At 43.5% G+C, this 25946-nt stretch overlaps 1 long non-coding RNA gene across 1 annotated transcript in view; it reads left to right on the top strand.

The window, feature by feature from the left end:
• LOC147022639 (uncharacterized) overlaps positions 1-25666 on the top strand; it is an 88026-nt gene extending 62360 nt beyond the window's left edge. The window contains exons 4-5 of the long non-coding RNA XR_015059829.1: positions 7747-7857; positions 25411-25666. This is a non-coding gene — a long non-coding RNA (uncharacterized LOC147022639). The remainder of the gene's footprint in view (positions 1-7746; positions 7858-25410) is intronic.
• The last annotated feature ends 280 nt before the right edge of the window (positions 25667-25946 follow it).

Below are 25946 nucleotides of genomic sequence, written 5' to 3' on the forward strand. Positions count from 1 at the left end.
CTCATCCATCAATTTACAATGCGTGCCTGATTTGGCCACATTGACAAGAAACTCTTCGACCAAGCCAAAGTCAATATCATTTGGGTCCTTTCCAAAGTCACAGAGATAATGTCCTGGATTTGCCTTCAGACCAGCAGCTTTTGTACTGAATTTGCTTGTTTAATCACAGCCAGTAAGGTGATGAAGTGGGATGACGACTTTGCAGACATGTGTGTCCAACCTATCCGCCAAGGTATGAAGAGGTATATACCTCATGGTATTCCCCATACCAGCTCTCATCCATAGTTCTTTCAAACCATGACATTTCAGAATGTTCCAGTAATGCAATCCATGGACCATCACGTCGGTGTCGCTCGATAGCAGAACAACTCTGGTTGCTCCACAATTGACAGCATAAAGAGTATGAGGTATCATCCTCACATCTGCCTCTTCGATATCAACATCTAAATCAGGCAATGTAGTATCACAGTCACTCAAAATGGCTCTGCATGGTTCCATTTCAGGAGACACACCCACACCACTGATGACGACATCTGTCATCGGCATTGGGTACCCCAAGATGTGGCTTCGAAGTAAACCTTGTACCTTGGCTTTGTTGGTAGAGGATGCCCAGAAGGTGTCCATTGTAATAGGAAAATGTGTATCTCCACACATTACATTCAGATTGATGGGACTGCAGCTATACCTCTGTGCTCTTTCACTGTCTTCCACGGAACCCTCCAAATATGTGTCAAAGACATAGTCAATGTGGTTGGAATTGCCACAAAGTCCAAGTGTCATATCAAGGAAGTTCGTGCAAAGTTATCCAAAGGTTTTCACCGAGGCTATGCGCATACGACGTTGGCATCCCATTACATCAATGATGCTGGCAGTCTTTTCCGGTTTCCACTTAGATGGTGATACATAGTCCTTTTTCTCTAGATGTTTCTCTAACTCGGTGCACAGGTCACTTTTGTTGGGTTTATTCATAAGTCCATTTCCATCGAATAGATAACTACTATCGACCAGTTCAAAGCTTAACAAATCATTCATATCATATTCTCGGACGCGGGCAATATCGAAGATCTTCTGTCTTTCTGCCAATTGCTTTTTGCTCACCTTGTCTTTCGTCTGGCTGCTGGTTTTCTCAGACTTCATTGATTTGAACGTCTTCAGATTGTTTCTATGGATTGTGTCAAATACCGATCTTGTCATTGTTACAAACCTTTCCATGTGGAATGTTTCATACTGTATGTTACAATTGGTTTTGAACTTGAGAAGATTGTCTCGGATTGCAGGCGACATGATTTCTTGGGTGAAGATGTTGTGCAGTGTCTGCTGCTTATCGTGGTCTCCGTCTGTGGATACAGTCACTGGATTTTCATGTTGCTTGATGTACTCTATCATATCATGGATCATGGATCAAGGCTTCAGATGTTCGCGTGGCGGGTACATTGAACTCGTGGTTCACGAGAAGTTCTGTGCTTGGTGTGACAACACCACTGATTTTACGTTGAACATTAACGACAGACAACATCTCATGATGTTTGATCTCCTATTGAGCCATGAATTGTTTTCTTTTCGTGCTGCCAATGATGCCAACTATGCTCTTCTGGGACCGATTTATTGTCTGCTCAAGACACATGTCCGTGCCCACAGAATTGAATCTGCCTTCTGTCCACTTTACTACAAATTTTCCAGCCTGGAAGTTTTTATAAACCGATGGTGCATATTCTGGTAGCTTCCTCATATCTTCGAGATGTACTGATCCCCACCGAAGGTAGTTGATACGGTCACATCCAGCAAACAGGGGTAGCACTGCTTGTACACTGTGGAGGTGTAGAGCCAAGTTTCCCTCACTGTCATCTCTTACAAGGTCTTTCAGGATACAGATCATCTGGACCAGGGGTCACCAACCTTTTTGAAACTGAGAGCTACTTCAAGGGTACTGAGTAAAACAAAGGGCTACTTGTTTGATACAAACTTCCTGAATAACATAGTTGCACGGTTCACCTTTAATGATATTATCATTAATAATTATCATAATAAATATTCATATATGTGAAGAGACCGTCTGATCACATGTAAATTATTCCACACAATAATTATTAACAATGATTTACCATGGTAGGAAACACAGATATATTTAAACATGCAACATTATTTATTTATGTTCTCAAATCTATTTCAACATTTGAAAGTCAGAATTATCAATTCTCTGATATTTTTGTAAATATCTTTATTGGCAGTTTGTATGAATGAGCACATTTGTAGCATTTTGTTCAAAATCACAGCTGTTATATTTTTGTATGTATCACTTATGTAACATTTTTTTTTCGGAAATCATTAACTGTCACAACTTCAAATCATATCCCATTTGTACTTACCACTAACTTTGTAACATTTTTGAACAAATCATGAACTCTGTCCGATGTTTGTACAAAGTATAATAATATATTATATATAATATTATAATATAATATTATTGTGTAAAATTTAAAAAAGAACATCAACTCTTTCATATTTTTGAATGAATCAGATCACATTTGTGTTAAATCACTAAATCTGTAGCATTTTTAACAAAACAACATATCTGTTACACTTTTTGAACAAATTATTTTTCACATTTTTGTACAATAATTGAGTTTACCGTTGCCATGGTGTTTCACTGAAAATATCTGTTCTTTTTCTTTGCCTGTAAATGTCTGTTGGTGGGAAGTCTGACATTGCATGCTGTCCACAAGTGAACTGTAATATGGGGTATAATTTGACACTAACTCTGAGTGAGTCTTGTAGATGTGCATCGGTAAGGCGTGTTCTGTATTTGTTCTTGATTAAGTTCATGTCAGAAAAGGCTGATTCACAGAGATAGGTTGAACCAAAAAGGCAGGCAACTTTCATAGCTGCTGTGCATACACCTTTGTACTTTTCTGTGTCCACAAGGCACCAAAAGTTTGGTGCATGCTGATGGGCTTTGAGGTGGAGGTCATTTTGCAACATTAGGATTTCAATCTCCACCTGTCCAGCATCCACGTTGAAGGTTGCACTTTGTTGCTCAGCAATGCATGTGATGTCCACTTGCATGAAAGGATTTGAAATGAATGACACACATGGCTCAAGTTGATCAAAGTCACAAAACCTGTTCTTAAACTCTTGCCCAAGTCTGTTTATGACTTGAGAGTACTTTTCTGCAGCTTTGCCGAAAGGCCCGGATGCAGAAGCATTGTCCTGCAGCACTGACTGCACAGAGGGAAAGTGCAACACTTTCTTTCTCTGTAAATGCACAGAGAAAATGTTCATCATTGCTTTAAATGCATTTACAGCGCTTATCATGTCAGCAACAGTCTTGCCTTTGCCTTGCAGTTGACAGTTCAAATGGTTCAGTTTCCCAGTGATGTCTGTTAAAAATGCAAGCTCAAGTATCCACTCAGTAGTCAAGTCAAATTAGGCCAAATAAGGCGTTAACCCACCACAAATTGCAATAGCAACGAGTCCTATATTATATGACACAGAAAAGTGACTTGAATAACATATCAAAAGTTTAGGTGAATCAAAGTATGGGAAGACTGTCAAATTTGCATAAATCCAAGATGGCCACCACAAAAATCTTGAAACCATATAACTTCATACAATTGTTTCCTCATCAGTCTGTAGTGTAGTGTCCGAGGTGCAGACAGACGCGAGAGTGAAGTAGCGACTCCGCTTTATTGCCCGATCGGAAGCACACTACAACAACCCCTAGTGGGCGAGTCATGATGTATGAAACCCAACCACATGATACAGCACACTCCTCCCCTCGTAAAATGACAATTATAATGATGAAATGACAATTATAAAACGACCAAACGAAACCAATCAACATTCAAAATCCTCCAAGTACCGCGGTCGTTTTTTGATCCGCCTTGGGCGGACAGTGCCGCCCGACGGCCCAGGCTCAGACACCTCCTGGCTATGTCGAGGTGACACCCTCGCCGGACTTGCCCCATCCTCAATATCAAGCGCCCCCGGCCGACAAGCTTGCTCGTCTCCCTCGGGCAGGACTGAATCGGTGAACACCCCGTGGGTGTCGGCACATCTGGCCTTGGTGATACAACGTCTTGCCTCGGCGACATCACAGGTGGGGGCCCCATGTCGCTCGGCACGGGGGGAGGGGGGTGACACTGGACAGCGATCATGCATTTGGTCCATGTGCCGCTTCCACACCTCCCCACCATCAGTCCGCACCATGCAATTTGCTGGTCCCAGTACCACAGAGACCACAGCCGGCACCCATTTGGAATCGTGGTAATAATCGCGTACCATGACCCACTGTCCCACATCAAAGCCGCGTACCAGCGTTGGGCGCGACACCGCCCCAGCCACCGACCTTCCAGGTCGCAGTAAATCCAGTCTGGACCTCAATGCCCGTCCATACAGACGAATGGCAGGAGAATCGCCGGTGGCAGGATGAATAGCGTTTCTGTATTGGAACAAAAAGATATCAACCATTGTCTGCACAGGTGCAACCTCCCCTCTACGCAAAGCCCGTTTCAACATTTTAACAAATGATTCCGCCTGCCCTTTCGTGGCAGGATGATACGGTGCGGACCTCAGATGTCGAATACCGTTTTGACGCATAAAATCATCAAATGTACCTGCGATGAACTGCGGACCGTTATCAGAGACCAGAATCTCGGGTATTCCTTTATTAGCAAAGATCATCCGGTTTTTCTACCGTAATGTTTGCCGATGTATGCTGCATTACTACAACCGCCACTTAGAGAACACATCAATCACAATCAAAAACATTTTGCCTTTAACAGGACCAGCAAAATCCACATGGACCCTCTGCCAGACCCTGGCTGGGATCGGCCATAGTCCCGAAGCTCGACGCGGATTATCAGCATCTGCCTGACAGGTGGCGCAATGCTTAACCATCTGTTCAATGTCTTTATCCAACCCCGGCCACCACAACAGGCTACGAGCAAGACTCTTGGTCTTCACGACGCCAAGGTGACTGACATGTAGTTCTTCCAAACAATGCTGCCTGAACGTTGGTGGAATCACCGCTCTCATTCCCCACATAATGCACCGTTGGGCCAATGACAGTTCCAATGCGCGTGACACGAAAGGCTGAAATACCGGTGTTGAAGGTAGATCGCTCCAATTCCCCATAGAAATCGCCTGAACGACACGGGCGAGCACTGGATCATGAGCCGATTCCACCGCGACCTGTTTGGCCGTGACTGGCCCGCTTTGGACCTGGCTCAGTGCAAACACATCAACCCGGTCGGCTGATTCAGACGAAGCTGGATTCTCCGTGCAAGGAAAGCGCGAGAGACCGTCGCAGTTAGCATGCTTCTCAGTGCTTCGGAACTGAATATCGCAGCTGTAGGCAGCAAGAAATAGACACCACCACTGTATTCGTGCGGCCGCCGCCACCGGCACCCCGCGTTCGGGTTTCAGGATGAATTGAAGTGGTTTGTGATCTGTCTGCAAAGTGAAATGCCGACCCAGCAGGTATTGATGAAACCTCCGCACACCCCAGACGAGGCTGAGAGCCTCGCGCTCGATCTGGGCATATTCCCGCTCTGCTGTGGACAGGGTCCGGGATGCAAAACAAACAGGCTGCTCGGAACCATCGTCCATCCTGTGGGAGAGCACCGCTCCGATGCCGTACGCAGAGCTGTCGCATGCCAATAAGAGCGGACGTGCAGGCTCGTAGTGCACGAGGACCGTATCCTCTGTGAGCAGCCACTTTACGCGGTCGAACGATGCCTGGTGTGCAGGCCCCCAGGCCCAGCGCTCGTCCTTCCTGAGAAACCGCGTTAACGGCGCAAGCTGCGAGCTGAGCCCGCGCACAAATCTTTGGTAATACTCGCCATACCAATGCATGAACGCAGCTGCGTCTTGTCGTGAGGCGGTGGCATGTGCTGAATTGCCTCCACCTTCCGAGGGCCTTTCAACAGCCCCTCCAGCGTGATGATGTGCCCGAGGTATTCCAAGCGCTGCTTGAAGAACGCGCAATTGTCCCTGTTCAAGCGTAGGCCGCATGCTTCCAGCTTCGTCAGCACTTGGGCAATGTTCGCAAGGTGCTCGTCCTCCGTTTTCCCCGCAATGAACACATCGTCCAGGTAGGTTTGAGCGGGCAGGCCAATGCAAACCTGATCCATGGCTTTCTGCCACAAGACCGGGGCCGAAGCAATCCCAAAACAGAGTAGGGTATATGCTCCCAGGAAATACCTGGTAAAGGCTGACTCATCTCAATTCCCCCCATAAGTATGGTGTATGCTCTTGATGACAGACAAATTGATCCTAATATCAACTTGAATTGAAGATTTCCAAATTAAAAAATGTGATATTGTCCTTTATAGGATAAAAGGAGGAAATTGTAAAAGTGAAGTCCAACTTTTGGATTTCTCTTAATGGTTGCACATTAAATATACACTGTTTTGATACTTTATTGTACTTCGAAGCTAAATGTTTCTTTGAAAAATAAAACAACTTGCTGAAACTCAGAGCCACAGTAAAATAGTTGCAAAAATCTTTCAGCTCATGAGATAAGCTGGGCGAGTAAGTAAACACGTCTTGTATTTCACAAAACAGGAGCCACCTGAATGTGCATTACTATATTATTTAAACTGAGCTTTACAAAGGCAAATAATTCTACATTTTGCAGTCACAGCAATAATTGTAAGAAATATATTCCTTTAAAGTTGATTTTAATTCATTATAGGAATTTAGATTTATATCCATGTATCATTATATATTCTCCATTCAGCTTTTAATTATTGAATGGACAATGTGTCGTTATATTATTGGCTTTTATTTCATGTGTTTATTGATTAATGACTGCGAAATTGTGAGTCATGCAGTTGTGTACTGTAAGGGTGACATCAAGTGCCAAGCTTTGTGCATTTAATTGAGATCGCCCAAACCACACTTTTCAACCTTTTCTTACCATTTGTGATTCATCTGTGGAATTATATATGCTTTATAATATGAATACAAGTCTCTGATAATCTGCTAAAAAGATTGAGTGTTAATTATACAAGCAAGTTTCTTTAGAGATGATTTGTCTAATCCCATAAAACATTGAAAATTTTGCAAAATAATCATGAGCCTTGAAAAAAACTTGTAAACACAAGATGTTGAAAGAAATTTCCACACATTTCTTACAAAATGTATTGAAAACATATCACTTCAAAATGTATAAATATGAAATCTGTGTGGCTGAAAGGTTTTTTCATTTTCCTGGGACATGGATAATTTAATTCAAGTTTTTTTTTTTTTTGCAATCAGACTTTTGTGTTTTGTGAATTTGCTTATCCTTGCAATAAATGTTCTGAATTCCAAACCTGAGGAGTTTATTCGATCTGAGGAAATAAATTCCACTACATTGGGGGAACAAAGAGAAATGAAAGTGTGAAGGTGAGTTGTGATTCTTGATTTTGGTAGTTTCACCAGAAGGGGGTTGCTGGCAGATCTTGAGCGCTCGACAGAAATATCGGGGTGGGGGGGGGGGACAGATCACAGACTTGATGGGGGGGGCAGACAGATCACAGACAAACAAACAAACTGGACGATTACAATATCCCTGTCTGTCTCACTGGGATAAAAACTGTCTCACTGGAAACTATATAAAGACGAATATTCTTTGGTTATGTTGAGAGATCTGGAACTTGTATGTCTTGTCCAGGATCTTCTGTGCTGGCACATATGATCTGTTTGCTTGTTCAATAAATGTTTTAAAATTGTACTGACGTTCTGTATCTCTATCTACAACAGGAAAAGGGGATGAAAGAACTCCATCAAAGGGCCACATGTTGACTGCGACAGTTGAGGAAGTCTGCGGGCCATAAGTGGAGATTCTGTTGGATACCATCGGAAGAGAGTTTGGTGAGCAGGGTTAGGGTTATGGGGTGCCAGACCCCCAGGGCAGCGTGCCAGACCGTATCAAAAGCTCGCTATATGTCTAAGGAGATGGCTGTGATCTCATGTCTGGCATTGAGGACCTCCATCCATTGTTGGGAAAGCAGAATGTCCAGGGTAGAGTGACTTGGTCTGAATCAAAATTGATGATCGGAAATGAAGCCTTTGGAAAAGTGGAAGCATTTGATGTCAGAAGAAACGATGGATTCCTTGACCTTGCTGATGATTGGGAATCGGCTGATTTGTATGTAGTTGCAGGGATATGTTTTTGCACTTTTTTATGCAGAGTGGTAATGTTTGCTGATTTCCAAGCAGATGACAGATGACCTTGAGTAAATGAGAGGGTGAGCAAGAGCAGAAGAGCAGTTTTTTTAGGACACGTGGGCTGCTGCCTTCTGGACCGGTTGCAGAATCTGAGTCGAGGTTTGACAGCAAGCTCTCCACCCTGTCAGGAGAAAAGGACACAGAGTCCAGGAACAGCTGGGTATGATTGGGTAAGGTGGGTACACAGAGTGATGGGTTTGGGATGCAAGATTTGGAAGCAAACACTGAGTTTAGGCATTCAGCCTTTTCATGTGCAGTGTCAGCTGTGCGGCCATTTGAGGTCAGAGAGGAGATGGATGGGGAACATAGACCAGAAAAAGACGGAACTAGAAGGGCACTCGGTAGAGCACATACCTCCACCACGCAATGCCTGATCCACGAGAACATATTGGGCCCATACCTTTTTGAAATATCATGCAATACAGCACAATATTGTTTTTAGCCTTATCTCTCAATGGTGAAGAATCACTTTAAAAATTCTCGTAGTCTGATCCGGATCTTCACCAAAATCAAATCAATTCTTCCTTGTCACACACCCAACCTGTCCACTGAGTTTCATCGGAATCTGTTTACAACTATTTGAGATATTGTGCTAAATATCGTTTTTTGCCCTATCTCTCAATGGTGAAGTCATTTAAAATATTCTCGTGGTGGGATCTGGATTTTCACCAAAATCTAATCAGTTCGTCCTTGTCACACTCCGAACCTCTCCACAAAATTTCATCTGGAGCTGTCAACACAGACGGAGGGACGGGCAATTGGTTGAGGGAAGGATGACGGGGTGGGAGCAAGAGGGAGGGAAGGATGAGGGGTGGAAGTGAGGTGTCGAGAAATGAGAAGTGAAGTGAAGGGAGAGAAGAGGAAAGGGGAAATGGAGGCCATGGTGGAAGAGTCGAGAGAACGAAGGTGAAGGGTCGAGTACGATTTGTCATCTTTTTTGGGGATTTCTATCTGTCTTTTTGGGATCTCACTTTACTCTGGCAGCCCAATCTTTTTTTCCGTCTCTCGGAGTCCCTCGGGTAGTGCTGCACCTACGCTCACGAGTGACAGCCTACGGCCACACAACAAACCATCTTCCTCAAAATTAATCTTCAAGATATTGATATTTATGTCGATGGAGATGGGACATCAACTGAGCTGTTCAAATGGGGGTAACATGGTGTCTTGATACCACGTGACTGCAATTGGCCAATCACAGCGCTCCATGGAGAGAACAAAAGAGAGAACAGCCAAACTCTTTATATAAGGTATTGCAGTAAGAATGAGTGCTTGCATCAAAAATGAAATGCTTCTATTGTTCATTTTTTCCCAAATTTGACCATGTCTATGATGGATCATCATAACACTGAATTGCAAAAACCTTACATATATCTCACGCACGTACACACACACACACACACTTATCCCTCGCTGCATGCTTCTTTCGATTTTACACATTTGGAGGTGGAGACATCCATTATGTCTACACCTCCAAATCGGCTCGCTTGCTTCAGCCATACGCTCAAACAAAACGCAGCCCAAACGTGTAAAGCACCATGTGGGGACTCATGTGACAATGCTTTCCTCACATCCACATCCATCCAAGCATGTTTCTTCCTGTGATATTTAACCCCCTGGGGATCTTTGACTGATCGAGGGTTAAACATGACCATCACCGCCGTGCCTCAACACAGAGCGCCATTTCCTGTGTGTTTTGTATTTTACGGCGATGGCCCCACTTCACACAGGAGCGACAAAGGTTTCATCGGCTTAAACTGTGTCTTGAATCAGATTGCATGAACAACCGATTGAGGTACAACACAATCACTGGGAGATTGCAGATATGGAAGGGCAGAATGCAGTTATTGCTGCTGCGTTTGCTTCTGGTTTTGCTTCTTGCTGTTGAGGAGTTAAGGCTCCTCTGAATGCAGCTTTTGAAAGTAGCTTTTTTGTCTTGTTTGCTTCTTGTACATTGATGAGTAGGAGCCACCTCCCTGCAAAATGAAGGAGGGGGGAGTGAGAAGGGGAGGGTGAAGGGGTGAAGGGGGAGAGAGAAAGGAGGGAAGGGGTGAGGGATATATGTGTGCAGAACAGCATCAGGTAACGTCCCGATAAGCGCTCGTGAGTGGACCGTTGTAAACGAGGAAACCACACGGACGGCACACATCCAGATTAATTGCATAATCAAACAAAAAGGCAAGCCACAAAGTATACCAAAACAACCACAAAGTTTACCTTTAAACGGAGTTGTTTTCAACTGGAATTCAAGGGGAAAATTTGCAAAATTCCATTCAAAAATATATCAAGCCACAGAGCTCACAAAATGCCGGTTTTTGCCTTGACAGCCGGAACAACATTGTGGAAATCTGAACACGACGTTCAATTGGACATTTCTTCATATATGTATCTATATCAAGACTGATATCATGAAAGCAGATCAGACAAAAAGATGAAACAATGCAATCTTGTGCAAAAATTTTTTTTAATTCTGCGGCCAGACTGGATGCATTATACATTTTTGCAGCTATTGGTGAAAGGAAAAATGTTTGTGTGGATGTGTGTGTTCTATCCACGGCCAGCTCTAGCGAATTGAAATACAGTCAAAGCTCGTTACTATGCCACCCGTCGGGACCGAGCAAAAGTGGCATAGTAGCGAGAGTGGCATAGTAATGAGATTTTGTAAAAACGGCCTTATTTTCTCAAGTTACCCATCTGTAGTTAATCTTTAGACAAAATTTATTCCAGGAACTAAAAGGCACGACTGTTGTATAAGCTCAGCGAACGGAGAACATACACACACTAACAGAGTTCACATACTAACATATGGCATGGCGAGAAATTCACGACACACAAAGCTTTCAAGAATCGTCGGCTGGCGCATCTTCTTTCGGCGGATCTCGTGCATCTCGTTGTCTCGCCGATCGCACGCTTGCATCACACCGGGCTTCCCGCTTCTCTGCTGCATGAACTTCCGGACGGTGCTACAAGCGCGCTGGGCTTCCTCGAACGGAACGATTTCCTCGTCGACAGTTACCTCGTCATCTTCGCTTTCCACTGGCTCCTCACTGCACAGAATCTCCTCCGCAATCTCCTCCAGCGTGAAATACCCGCCAGTCGCGAGGCGCTCGTCGGCTTCGAGAAAGTCAGACAGCTCGATCTCCTCGTTCTCGTGCATCTTTTCCTCGGCAGGCAGAGCTTCCCAGATGTCGGGCAGCTCCGCATTCTGTGGCTCAGTTTGGATCTCCTCTTTGATGAACTTGGCCTTCGCGAAACAGTTCCTGATCGTCGACTTGCCGACCTGCTCCCAAGCACGCCGGGCGACGTGTAGAACGTCGAGCAACGTGAACTTGAATTCCTTTCCCTCGTCTATGGCCTCAAGCCGGCGGCATAGCAGGAGCTTCTTGTAGTGGCGCTTGAGGTTCTCTATGATTTCCTGATCCATTGGTTGCGAATTGGCTGTCGTGTTGGGTGGGAAGAAGACCAGTTGGATGTTGTTCAGCTCGAGCTCGGGAGGGTGGCCAGAGATGTTATCGAGACAGACCAGCACTCTGCGTCCCTGCTGGCCGAGTCGTCCGTCCCACGCACGCAACATCTCCTCGAAAAGCTCCGCCGTCATCCACGCCTTCGAGTTCGCCTTGTACTTGACCGGGATCTCTTTGTTCTTGAAGGCACGGGGTTTCTTGGAATTGCCAATCACCAGAAGAGGGAACTTCTCGCTGCCGCTCATGTTTGCCCCAACCAGAAGAGTGATCCTTTGCTTGCTTTTCTTTCCTCCAGTACACCGCTCTCCCCTGAAAGCCATGGTCTTATTCGGAAGCAGCTGCCAGAAGAGTCCAGTCTCGTCCAGGTTGAAGACGTCGTCTGCGGAGAACTGCCCGAGTAAGGGCCAGAGAACCTGTTGTTGCCACTCAAGAAGGGATTGCGAATCCACCGCTCCAGCTTGAACGTGATGCCGTGGCGCTTCTTGAAATTGCCCAACCAACCGTCGCTCGCCATGAAGTCTGGGATGTGCATCAGCTCGGCCAGTTTCATCGCCTTCTCCTTGATCAGATCGCCGCTGACAGGCACATTCTGTCCTCTTGATTGCTTCAGCCACATGAGCACTCCTCATCAAGCTTCGGGTCGTGAGCCTGCGTCAACTTCATGCGCTTCGATGGAAATCCAGCTTTGATTGCAGCCTCGATTGCATCCTTCTTGCTGAGAATGCCCTTCACGGTGGTTCTCTTAACTTCGACGCCCATTTCTTGCTAATCTACCTGGCCAACTTGGACTGATTCGGCTCCTTCTTCGCGGCATCGATGATCTCCTTCTTCTCCTTCAGCGTAAAGTCGGTTCGCTTGCGTTTCTGAGCTGACATTATGGGCTGAATTTGAAAAAAAATGATGTCACTGTTGTACGTGTGCCTGCGTGTCTGTGTGTGTGCTCGCGCTTTTTTGTGTCTCGTTGTGCGTGTTGTGATTGGCTTGTTGTGGCTGGCATCGGGGAGAAGAATCGCGTGTTTTGACACAGTCTGACTATGCGCGCACGTATTGAGTTATGTTGTGCGCAGCTGGACTGTAGTTCGTCGCTTCGCCTTTGGACGTGAGTGTGATAATCGAGCACTGCGCAATACAGACTTTTTCACGACTCGTGCCTTTTAACAGTCACACAGTAGTGGCATGGTAGCGAGAGTAGGGGGTGGCATAGTAAATTTATTTTGTATTGAATTTTGTCGGGACCGAGCAAAAGTGGTATAATAGCGAGAGTGGCATAGAAGCGAGGTGGCATAGTAACGAGCTTTGACTGTAGCAGGGAATGGTACATACCTGACTCTCCTCTCATCCACGGATAATTATTGTGTTCCTTTGTTCTCACAAGTCCGATTTTCATTCTGGAACAGAACAATTATGATTAACCATTTTGGAATTGCCACTCTTTTGTCGAAATGTTGAAAATTATGTTGAAAAGATGATTTCCTCTCCAGGTTTTGCGCGAACAACGGCAGCTTAAAAATGCCGGTCGAGCAGAACCGAGTCACTGTAAACATACACACAGAGCATGCACAAAAGACCTCGTTTAGCATTCATACATCATTTCAAAAGTCTTGTATTTGCAGAAGCACCTTGTATGGTAATGAAAAAAATGATTATAGATTTTGCCAGCTCAGTGCAAACATTGAGGGAAACCATGAAGGCAGTAAGGACTGAGATGCGTTGGGGTGAGGGAAACTGAATGTCCGACCCTTTGAGCAGGTATGAAGAAGCAAAGTGTTGCGCACGCACCAATGAGAAAGCGGCACACAAAGGTCAAAGTATGTTGTGGTGACTTTTGCTCCCAAAAGTCATGCCTCGCCCTGGATGAATACCAGCCAGAGATTTCCCGACAGCTGGGCTGCTTCATGACTGAGGGACGGTACAAGTCAAACTGTGCCACCAGAACAAACTTCTACAAGGGCGAATCTCGACGAGATGAGCAGCCTGGTGCCGAGACAGAGGAAGTGGATGGGTGGTGCAAGTTCCTTGAACACAGTGATTGACATGATCTTTTCTTGCTATCCATACTTTATAATCTGTCTCGTTGAGAAGCAGAAAAGAGCTCAACGGCTGCCTCTTGACCCTCATGGCACAGAGTATCGATCATTACCCCATTGGCCCATCCGAGCAGGGTTACTGACTCGCACTCTTCCAGTTTCATCTTGTGCACACACTGAAAACACTGCCAATTCTCGCAACACGCTACATCACACCATCCTCGTTTATTCCCTTTCCTCTCTCCCTTTCACGTTGGGAGTAATGGCCAACCGGCTCATGCACGGGTGAGCAAAGGGTTGAAAATATGCCCAGATTCTTCCTCTTGCTATCCCCCTTGTCTAGTTTTCCCTGTTGAATGAGGCACACCTGTGTTGTGTTTCTCGTGTTTTAGCAAAATGTTTAGGGGATCAAGGAGTTTTTGTGACACTATCTCTTTTAATACTTGCCTGTAAATATACGCCTTTGTTAAAAACGATATGCTTTCCAAACCTGCTCGATTGTGTTTCCTTCATAGGTTAGACACGTAGTGTGTAGAGCTACACAAGTGTGTGTGTGTGTGTGTGTGTGTGTGTGTGTGTGTGTGTGTGTGTGTGTGTGTGTGTGTGTGTGTGTGTGTGTGTGTCACGCGACTCCGACAGTGTGGGGCCGATTACATCCAGACTTGCAAAATGGAATCACGATGATCCCAATTCGTGCATATGGATGTTTATATCTTTGCCGGTGGGCTTGGAGGGGTGGAGTTGGGATGCAAATTCTCTCAGCAGAGGTGTATCGTGTGGCACCACTACAGGTGGGAGAGCGTATTACAAGTCCCGATCCTTCATAGCACAGTAATTGTGTCCCCACGTTTTCCAATTAAGTGAGGTGTGTTGAATTATGCAGCAAGAGCTATTTTGGAAAGGTATTTTGAAGTACACGTTTGAATGAGGACAATAATACAATCCCCCTGGCCGCTTCCATAGGGAGCAGGTGCTTCAAGTAAGAGTACAAAGCATGCAAGATCATACCCTTCTTCCAAAGAATTCTTTTCCAGAAAGACAGCTTTTTGAGGTTTGCAGTTGTTAAGTCAGTCGGCATCTCCACAATCACCCAACGCATCACCTGTGCACGCGCGCGCGTACACACACACACACACACACACACACACACACACACACACACACACACACACACACACACACACACACACACACACAACCGACTTTCAGGATTTAAAAAAACTCATGTCGGAACAGCTGTACATACAAAGGTATGTGGAGTCTACTGGCACATGTGCAGAAATTTCAACATCCCAGTTTCACAAAACTCATGGAAACATGAACCAAAAGCAATCATTGAAAAGGACACTCACGTACGATCTGATGATCCCATCCAGCTTGAACATAGAAAACAAAGCACAGCAACCGGGCATTGTACTCAGATACAAAAAGGAAAAGAAGGCATTGTTAATTGAGGTTTCAGGACTGAGTGACTTTGGTCTAAATAACAAAGAAATCAAGAAAATGATCAAATATCAAGAATGAAATGAAAAGATCCTGGAAGATGAAGAGTGCTGAAATTGAAGCAGTCATAATTGGAGCAATGGGAATGATGAAAAAGAACTTCACAGAGATCCTACAAACCATTCATGGGAACATAACCACAAATAAACTGCAGTTGGAGGCTGTCCGGTTAACCCATCAGTGAAACATCTTGCTTCAATAAGCTCAGTGACGATCCTGAAAAGAGCCCTCAGAACAACACGCTGACACCAACACAACTTCACAATGGAGGTCATGAATCATGATCCTTTATCAAAATGAAGGTGGATAGTTCGAGTCCTGGGAGGAGTCTGTTCCACCTTCTGAAACTCAAATTATGGAGATAACAATCAGTGATACACACACACACACATGTTCAGCATTTTATACACACACACACACACACACACACACACACACACACACACACACACACACACACACACACACACACACACACACACACACACACACACACACACACACACACACACACACACACACACACCTCACTCACCAACCTATCCAGCGTCACGTTCCATTCAAGCACTCTTACCTGTGAGCATCGCACGCATACATTTTTTCTGGTCTCAATTGTTATCTGGTTTGAAATGGGCACGAATAAGAAAGGTCACCTGACAGAGATCGATTGGGAACGAAGAACAAGGATGGAATTCTGTGGTAAAGACAGGGAGGAAGGGATTGGTGAATGGAAGTGAAAGGGGAAATACAAATAACTTTGATGCAGGATGCCATTTTGTCCATCATGCTTGCATTTCATCAACACATCATCAAATTAATCTATTCGCCCATTTGTTCAATAAGATAGCAGGAGCATGTGAAGCAGTATTAGTAGTAGTAATGGAACAGTGGCACAGCTCACACAGGCACATCAAGATGTTTACTTTTATTTTACTTATTTTGTTTTGATGGGTGGTGAGGTCTGAACAAACACTGGACAGCACACTCACCTTTAAGACAAAAACCTCTCGTTAACATAACAATTACTACACATCTGTACAATCACCCATCCATACAATGTCTGTGTATCCTCCATTCTCTTTCTCCATATTAACTCAAGTAGCCTTGTAGTCCTGTGTTGTTCTTCAATTTCTCCAGTCATTGAACTATGTCCCCCATCATTGAACAACCGCTGCACGTCATTCTTCCCACGATATCTGCGACAGCTTCAAGTCCCTCCAGATACACACACACACACACACACACACACACACACACACACACACACACACACACACACACACACACACACACACACACACACACACACACACACACACACACACACACACACACGTATATCTTCTTCTTCTGGCTGCTCCCCTTAAGGGTCGCCACAGCGGATCATCCGTTATGACCCGCATACTGATTTGGCATAGGTTTTACGCCGGATGCCCTTCCTGACGCAACCTTGGTCTCCTCTTACGACACAGGGATAAGGATTGGGTTTCGCCATGATTCCAGGCTGCCCTACACCCTCTCATAGCGTGGTCCAGCGCAGAGCTCCCGTCCTCAAGCGATCCTCCAACCCAAGCCTCCGAGTCGCCGGATTACAGGTGCACACCACTACGCCCGGGATATATATATATATATATATATATATATATATATATATATATATATATATATATATATATATATGTATGGGGTTGACCCAGCCTGTCATCCTTCCGAGGTCGGCGAAATGAGTACCAGTATACTGGGCCGGTGTATACCCCGGTTAAAATAGGTGTACCATATCCCTGTGTCGTAAGAGGCGACCAGGGTCGCGTCAGGAAGGGCATCCGGCGTAAAACATGTGCCAAATCACTATGTGGATCATACGGATGATCCGCTGTGGCGACCCCAAACGGGAGCAGCCGAAAGAAGAAGAAGAAGATATATATATATATATATATATCTATATATATATCTATATATCTATATATCTATATATATATATATATATATTTATATATATATTTGTATATATATATATATATATATATATATATATATATATATATATATATATATATGTATATACCTTTGTCAGGTCAGGTTAGATCTGTGACCTGCTATAGGTACCATGTAAACCTGTACTACCCTGTTCCATGGTCGGGTTGTCGGCGACTAAACCGTCTCCCCCACCAGGTTTTCTGGTGAGGAGGGTGTTTGGATATGGACACCCAGCAGGATTAAAAACAAAACCTGTCAAAGGGTGGAGGAGCTCGTGTGAGCCAACGGCCATCCATATCTAGTGCCCAACTGTGTCTGCGGACGTCCTCCTGCAGTTGGGTTACTTTTTATTAGGAGGTTGGTGGCAGGATTTGTACTCCGGCCACCGTAAAACGCTTCATTCCGCAAAACACAAAAACGCAAAAAAATCTGAAAACCCACTCCGTGGGAGTACCTCCTGTGCAGCTTCCCTTCGCAGGGCAGCTTACCGGATGACTGGATTGGGGCAAAGCTTTCGGGACCCCCAATCTTTGATGAAAGGAGGGAAACCACGGGGTAACATCCCTGGGTCAGATTGTGGGAGAGTGTGTCGGAGTGGTGCTGAGGTGTCATCTACCAGACGGCGGTCTCCTTGGGTTAACCTGAGGCGGTCCCTTCGGGTGGGTGCCTGGAATGTCCTATCCCTAAGAGAGGATGATGTGCTGCAGGTTAGGGTGATAAAGGACGTAAATGGGAATGTGCTGACGAGCGAGGAGAGTGTGTTGATAAGGTGGATGGAGTACTTTGAGGAGCTGATGAATGAAGAAAATGAGAGAGAGAGAGAGAAGGTTGGAAGAGGTGGAGATCGTGAATCAGGAAGTGGGGTGGATCAGTAAGGATGAAGTGAGGACTGCTATGAAGAAGATGAAAAGTGGAAAGGCGGTTGGCCCAGATGACATACCAGTGGAGGCATGGAAGTGCTTCAGAGAGATGGCAGTGGGGTTGTTAACCAGATTGTTTAATAAAGTCTTGGAAAGTGAGAGGATGCCGGAGGAGTGGAGATTAAGTGTACTGGTTCCGATTTTCAAGAATAAGGGTGATGTGCAGAGCTGTGGAAATTACAGAGGGATAAAGTTGTTAAGCCACACCATGAAGTTGTGGGAAAGAGTAGTGGAAGCTAGGTTGAGAGGAGAGGTGACGATTTGTGAGCAGCAATATGGGTTTATGCCAGGAAAGAGCACCACTGATGCGATGTTTGCTTTGAGAATGTTGATGGAGAAGTATAGGGAAGGCCAGAAAGAGTTACATTGTGTGTTTGTGGATTTAGAGAAAGCTTATGATAGGGTGCCAAGAGAGGAGTTGTGGTATTGTATGAGGAAGTTGGGAGTGGTGGAGAAGTATGTGAGGATTGTGCAGGATATGTATGAGGACAGTGTGACAGCGGTGAGGTGTGCGGTAGGAATGACGGACCGGTTTAAGGCAAAAGTGGGATTGCACCAAGGATCGAATCTGAGCCCTTTCCTGTTTACAATGGTGATGGACAGGTTGACTGACGAGATCATACTGGAGTCTCCATGGACTATGATGTTCACAGATGACATCATGATCTGTAGGGAGAGTAGGGAGCAGGCTGAGGCGAGCCTCGAGAGGTGGAGGTACGCACTGGAGAGAAGGGGAATGATAGTCAGTAGGAGTAAGACGGAGTACATGTGCGTAAATGAGAGGGACAGTGGTGGTATGGTGCGGTTGCAAGGAGTTGAGGTGGGGAAGGTGGATTGGTTTAAATACTTGGGATAAACTGTCCAAAGTAACGGAGAGTGTGGGAGAGAAGTGAAAAAGAGAGTGCAGGCAGGATAGAGTGGGTGTAGAAGAGTTGCAGGAGTGATTTGTGACAGAAGGGTAGCTGCAAGAGTTAAGGGGAAAGTATATAAGACGGTAGTGAGACCAGCGTCGTTGTATGGTTTGGAGGCGGTGGCGCTAACAAAAAGACAGGAAGCGGAGTTGGAGGTGGTAGAGTTAAAGATGCTGCGATTCTCGTTTGGAGTGACTCGGATGGACAGGATAAGGAATAAGTATATTAGAGGGACAGCGCAGGTCGGACGGTTTGGAGACAAAGTGAGAGAGGCGAGATTGAGATGGTTTGGACATGTGCACAGGAGGGAAGCGGAGTATATCGGGAGAGGATGCTGAAGATGTAGCCGCCAGGCAGGAGGAGAAGAGGAAGGCCAAAGAAGAAGTTCATGGATGCGGTGAGGGCGGACATGCGGGTGGTTGGAGTGTCAATGGAAAATGTGGAGGATAGAGCGAAATGGAGACGGTTGATCCGCTGTGGCGACCCCGAATGGGAGCAGCCGAAAGAAGAAGATACTTTATAGACGTACTCACATTCAGATTGTGCATATTTATTGACATACTCACATTCTAATTATACATATTTTATAGATGTACTCACATTCGAATTGTATATATTTTATAGACGAACTCACATTCTAATTGTACATACTTTAAACACGTACTCATATTCTAATTGTACATATTTTGTCAACATACTCACATTCTAATTGCACATACTTTAAACACGTACTCACATTCTAATTGTGCATCTTTTATTGACGTACTCACATTCTAATTGTACATATTTTATAGACTTACTCACATTCTAATTGTACATATTTTTCGACACTCACATTCTAATTGTACATATTTTATAGACGTACTCACATTCTAATTGTACATTGTTTCTAGACGTACTCGCATTCTAATTGTACATATTTTATAGACCTACTCACATTCTAATTGACATTGTTTATAGACATACTCACATTATAATTGTACATACTTTATAGACGTACTCACATTCTAATTGTACATATTTTATAGACGTACTTACATTCTAATTGTACATAGTTTGTAGACATACTCACATTCGAATTGTACATACTTTATAGACGTACATACATTCTAATTGTACATATTTTATAGACTTTCATACATTCTAATTGTACATAGCTTATAGATGTACATACATTCTAATTATACATAGTTTGTAGACATACTCATTCTAATTGTACATATTTTATCGACATACTCACATTATTATTATATTAATACGCTAAGCAATATTTTGGGAACGTATCTCCTCCGAAACTGCCGAAATTGTCGCCACTTTTGGCATGCGGATGCTCTGTGGTCTAATGAACAGCATGGGCTATGTGAGATCGTGCCAGACGGACAGGTTTGGGAATTTTTAGCGGTTTTGTAATTTTTACATTCGTTTGCATGGCGACGTGTGACGTTACCGCTGAGAGGCGTAATGACGTCATGACATCATCGTTCATTCACTGATGTCATTACGTCTGTCGTCGACAGACCGTCACCGCAGAGAGACGTAATGCCACTCTGAGAAAACAGCGCCTGCAATGTAAAACCCTCTTCTGCACATGTTGACTACCTCAGAAAGTGCATTTGACACAAAAAATGTAACAAGAAACATTGTATATAAAGAAATTCTTTAAAATCACATTGTAAACACTGGATATATTGATGGCCGAACAAACCCTCACTGTACAAACTTTGCGCGGAGCGCAGGTTCGACAAGTTATAATTGTACATCATTTATCGACGCACTCGGTTGAAAAAATAGGAGAACATATATTCCTGGCTCCCACGAGATGGCGACTGTGGCCTCCGGAGCACATTCTGTGCGGGAAGACAAACAGGGAAAGAAACAGGCCATCGGAAATGGACACTGCGAACGAGAACAAACCAGAACGGCACTTGGTAGAGCGCTTTGCTCTGCTTGGCCCAACGGTTTACGTTCTGTATCCCACTGAAAGTGTGCATCTGAAACAAAGTCGAAGCGGCTTGTTATTATCACCGAACCAACTCATCCACCTCGACAGACGTAATGACGTCAGCGAATGACCGATGTCATGACGTCATTACGCCTCTCAGCGTTCACAATTTTTTTCAGATTTTGTGCTATACTATATATTGTTTTGGACCCATCTCTCAATGGCGAAGAATCAGTTAAAAAAAAAATTCTCGGATTCAGATCTGGATTCGGAACTTAAACAAAATCAACTCGATTTGTCCTTGTCACACACCCAACCTGTCCACAAAGTTTCGTCCAAATCTGCACATAACTTTTTGAGACATCATAACATCATTTTTAGATCCGTCTCTCAAAGGTGAAGAATCACTTAAAAAATTTAAAAATTCTCGTAGTCAGCCGTATTTGTATCTTCACCAAAAATGAATCAATTATTCCTTTTTGGGAATTTTTAGACATATGAACATATGAATTTGTAAACATATGGACAGGTGAACCCAACATATCCACCATGTTTTGTCCGAATCGGTCCATAATGTTTTGGGATATTGTGCTATACATCATTTTTGGTCATGTTTCTCAATGGTGAAGAAGTACTTAAAAATTTTTAGTGTCCGGTTCATATATATGTGTATATGTATATATATGTATATATATATATATATATATATATATATATATATATATATATATATATATATATATATGTGTGTATGTATATGTATATGTATATATGTGTATGTGTATATGTATGTATATATGTATGTGTATATGTATGTATATATGTATGTGTATATGTATGTATACATATACACATATATATATATATATATATATGTGTGTATGTGTATATATATATATATGTGTATATGTATATATATATATATATATATATGTGTATATGTATATATATGTATATATATATATATATATGTGTATATGTATATATGTATATATATAATATATATATATGTATGTATATATATATATGTATGTATATATATATATATGTATATATGTATGTATATATATATATATATATATATATATATATATATATATGTATGTATATATATATATATATATATATGTATGTATATATATATATATATATATATATGTATATGTATGTATATATATGTATGTATATGTATGTATATATATATATATATGTATATGTATGTATATATATATATATATATGTATATGTATGTATATATATGTATGTATATATGTATGTATATATATGTATGTATATATATGTATGTATATATATGTATGTATGTATATGTATATATGTATATATGTATATATGTATATGTATATATATATATATATATGTCCAAAGTTGTGTTGCTGTCCTTGGCCAGTCGCCTACGTACACAAAAAATTTCAGAACGATTGCTTGAAACCTGTGGACAAAAATTGTGTGACAAACAGACAGACAGACACTGCAGACGCACATACTTGGCAAAATTATTTCACTACATCACAAACAAACAGACCCAAATGCAATGTCCTCTCTGGTGAAGGAAAAACTGACAATTCACAAATACCTTAATCTTGGTGTTGACTCAGCCTGTCATCCTTCTGAGGTTGGTGAAATGAGTACCAGTGTGTACTTTTGGAGGGGCACTGCATCAGCAACACAGTTGTGCTTCCAAGAAATGATAGCTACCCCGGCAGCTCAGCTGCTCGACGCAAGAAAAAGAAGAAGACAATTACCTTCTTTTCCTCATGCTTGGTGTTTACATACAATAAACATTTACACTCATTCGCTGTTGATCAAATGTGTTAAAAAATCAATGATTTAAAATAATCAAAAATAGCAAAAACATACCTCGTGCGAGACAAAATCATCTCGCATTTTGACCGCATTCAGCGGCATTTCATTTTTCTTGTCTCTGTCTTGTGGTAATCCTCTGTGGGTCAAAATATAAATGATAGCGGGTAAGTAAGATGGAGTGAACAGATGAACCCTGCTGTTGGTGACCACACCTCTCTCTCCCTCTCCACCCCCCGTTCATTTTGTTCAGTTGCGTCCTGATTCATTCTTTGTTCTATCTTTTCCATGAGCCTTCACTTTGTATAACAAAATAACTTCATTCTTGAGAGGACACCAAGACTGGCCCACCCTGCAATCCCCTCATTGTCTTCCTCGGTATTATATAAGTCTTGGAGCATGATGATGAAGGGCTGGGAATTTGATACCAAACCAACAAGTTGTTCCACCTACTGACATGAGAAAGGAAAGTGTTCCAGCACCTGGACCGTAAAAGGTGTGAAAGACTCATGAGTTTCACTTTTATTTTGTCCTCCGTGCCGTTCCCTCCAGTTTAAGACGACTAGTTGCTCGTCATCACCGAATGGTGAAGCTCATGGGCAACTCTAATTTGTTTCATCTGTACGATGAACATCGTCTGTCCCAGGTATGGCTTTTTCATCTCTCCATTAATATGCACACCTCACAGTCTCATTTTCCACTTCGCAGAAGAAAAAAAAAATTACAAACTCCATCAGCAAACTTCTTCCTCCACAAAATATCTTGTGCAAAATAATCCAAACCATTTCACTTTCTCATGGGAACTCACCTTGAGGACATACCACCGATGTGCGAGATGTGCGTGTAGATTATCCCTGAATCCCCCTCCAAGGCAATATGTGGATTGAGTGACCTCACGATACCGAGCAAAGTATTCTTTTGGGAAACTTGTCCGAGCTTCACTGTCGAGGTCTGAAGTGGGAAACAGGCAGCAATAAAGGAAGGTAAGGGACAGGAGATCAGGAAACAAATGTTCTCTCAATATTGTTTTCAGCAAAACCTGAGTGTTTGTGAAGCACAAGTACATAAACAGAAAATAACCACTGGGAAAAGCAAAGAACTTGGAAAAGATTAAATAAGAACACACCACTGGAAAAGTCCTCATGCATATACTACGTGGCCAAAAGTATGTGGACACCAGCTCGTCCAACATCTCATTCTAAAATCATGGACATTAATATGGAGTTGGTCCCCCTGCCCTTTGCTGCTATTACAGCCTCCACTCTCCTGGGAAGACTTTCCTCTGGAGATGGAACATTGTCGTGGGGATTTGCTTCCATTCAGCCACAAGAGCATTAGTGACGTCAGGCACTGATGTTGGGCGATTCGGTCTGGCTGCACTAAGCGTTCCAATCCATCCCAAAGGTGTTTGATGGGGTTGAGGTTAGGGCTTTGTGCAGGCCAGTCAAGTTCTTCCACACCGATCTCGACAAACCATTTCTGTATGGATCTCACTTTGTGCACGGGAGCATTGTCGTGCTGAAACAGGAAAGGGCCTTCCCCAAACTGTTGCTGCAAAGTTGGAAGCACAGAATCATCAAGAATGTCATTGTATGCTGTAACGTTAAGATTTCCCTTCACTGGAACTAAGGGGCCGAGCCCGACCAATTAAAAACAGCCCCAGACCATTATTCCTCTAACACCAAACTTTACAGTTGACACTATGCATTCGGACAGGTATCGTTCTCCTGGCATCCGCCAAAGCCAGATTCGTCCGTCAGACTGCCAGATGGTGAAACATGATTCATCACTCCAGAGAACACGTTTCTACTGCTCCAGAGTCCAATGGTGGTGAGCTTTACACCACTCCAGCCAACATTTGGCATCACGCATGGTGATCTTAGGCTTGTGTGCGGCTGCTCGGACATGGAAACCCCATTAATGAAGCTCTCAACGCACATTGATTGTGCTGACTTTGCTTCCAGAGTCAGTTTGGAACTCGGTAGTGAGTGTTGCAACCGACAACAGATGATTTTTCCACGCTACGCACTTCAGCACTCGGCGGTCCCGTTCTGTGAGCTTGTGTGGCCTACCACTTCGCGGCTGAGCTGTTGTTGCTCCGAGACGTTTCCACTTCACAATAACAGTACTTCGATATGACCGGGGCAGCTCTCGCAGGCCAGAATTTGACGAACTGACTTGTTGAAAAGGTGGCATCCCATGACGGTGCCACGTTGAAAGTCACTGAGCTCTTCAATTCGGCCCATTCTACTGGCAATGTTTGTTTATGGAGATTGCCTGGCTGTGTGCTTGATTTTATACACCTGTCAGCAATGGGTGTGGCTGGAATAGCCGAATACACTCATTAGAAGGGGTGTCCGCATACTTTTCACCATGTGGTGTATGATGAGGTACGCTAACAAAAATGTACTGAATAGTCCCCTATCTACTCTGTTCGTCCGATGGAATGCTGGTATATCTGATCGTGTTCTACAGTGTTCTAATAGTGTGTGTGTGTGTTTTTCACACTTCATTCTAAAGGGCTCTTGCTGTCAAAGAAAAATAAAAATATTCCGTTGGATGGAAAGTGAATAATCTATTTTCTTGGAACAAAAATTTGCATCCGTTTATGTTTAAAAATATCTGTTTTGAAAGCCTGAAGAAGGAAGAAGCAGAACTTGGAATTTCAACAGAGCAGTTCCAATGGTGAGAGGGTAGGAACCCTTTATGACGTGTGACGGGCACAGGAGCACACAAACGTCAACAACCACAGCCACAATGACACCAACAACAACAGCGACTGCATGTTATAAAATCTCCTTTTTCACGTTTCACATCTTCATTGAGATTCACAGAAACCTGTGCAATATGTTTGTAAAGTACAACATGCTGTCTCCGGATTGATGTAATAATAAAAACAAGGAAGTTATAAAAACAGCAATTGGTAATCTTCCATCCCTGACGGTTACCTCGGCAGAATATCTCCTGCTGAATGTCACTTCGACAGAGTGCGCAGGTGATCTGTCCAAATCTGTGCATTTCTCGCACGCACCACACACAGAAAAAGTGGTGACAGGGTTGACACCTGTGAGGCCCAACTGCGATGTCACGGCAAATGGCACAGGTGAGATCCTGCAGATGCTCTTTCCGCTTCTCTGTTGGGTTTGATTCGACCTGCAATCACAAAATAA

This window comes from Eptatretus burgeri, chromosome 7 (genome assembly GCF_056783735.1).
Source record: "Eptatretus burgeri isolate ZD-2024b chromosome 7, Ebu_testis_v1, whole genome shotgun sequence".
Taxonomy (NCBI): Eukaryota; Metazoa; Chordata; class Myxini; order Myxiniformes; family Myxinidae; genus Eptatretus; species Eptatretus burgeri.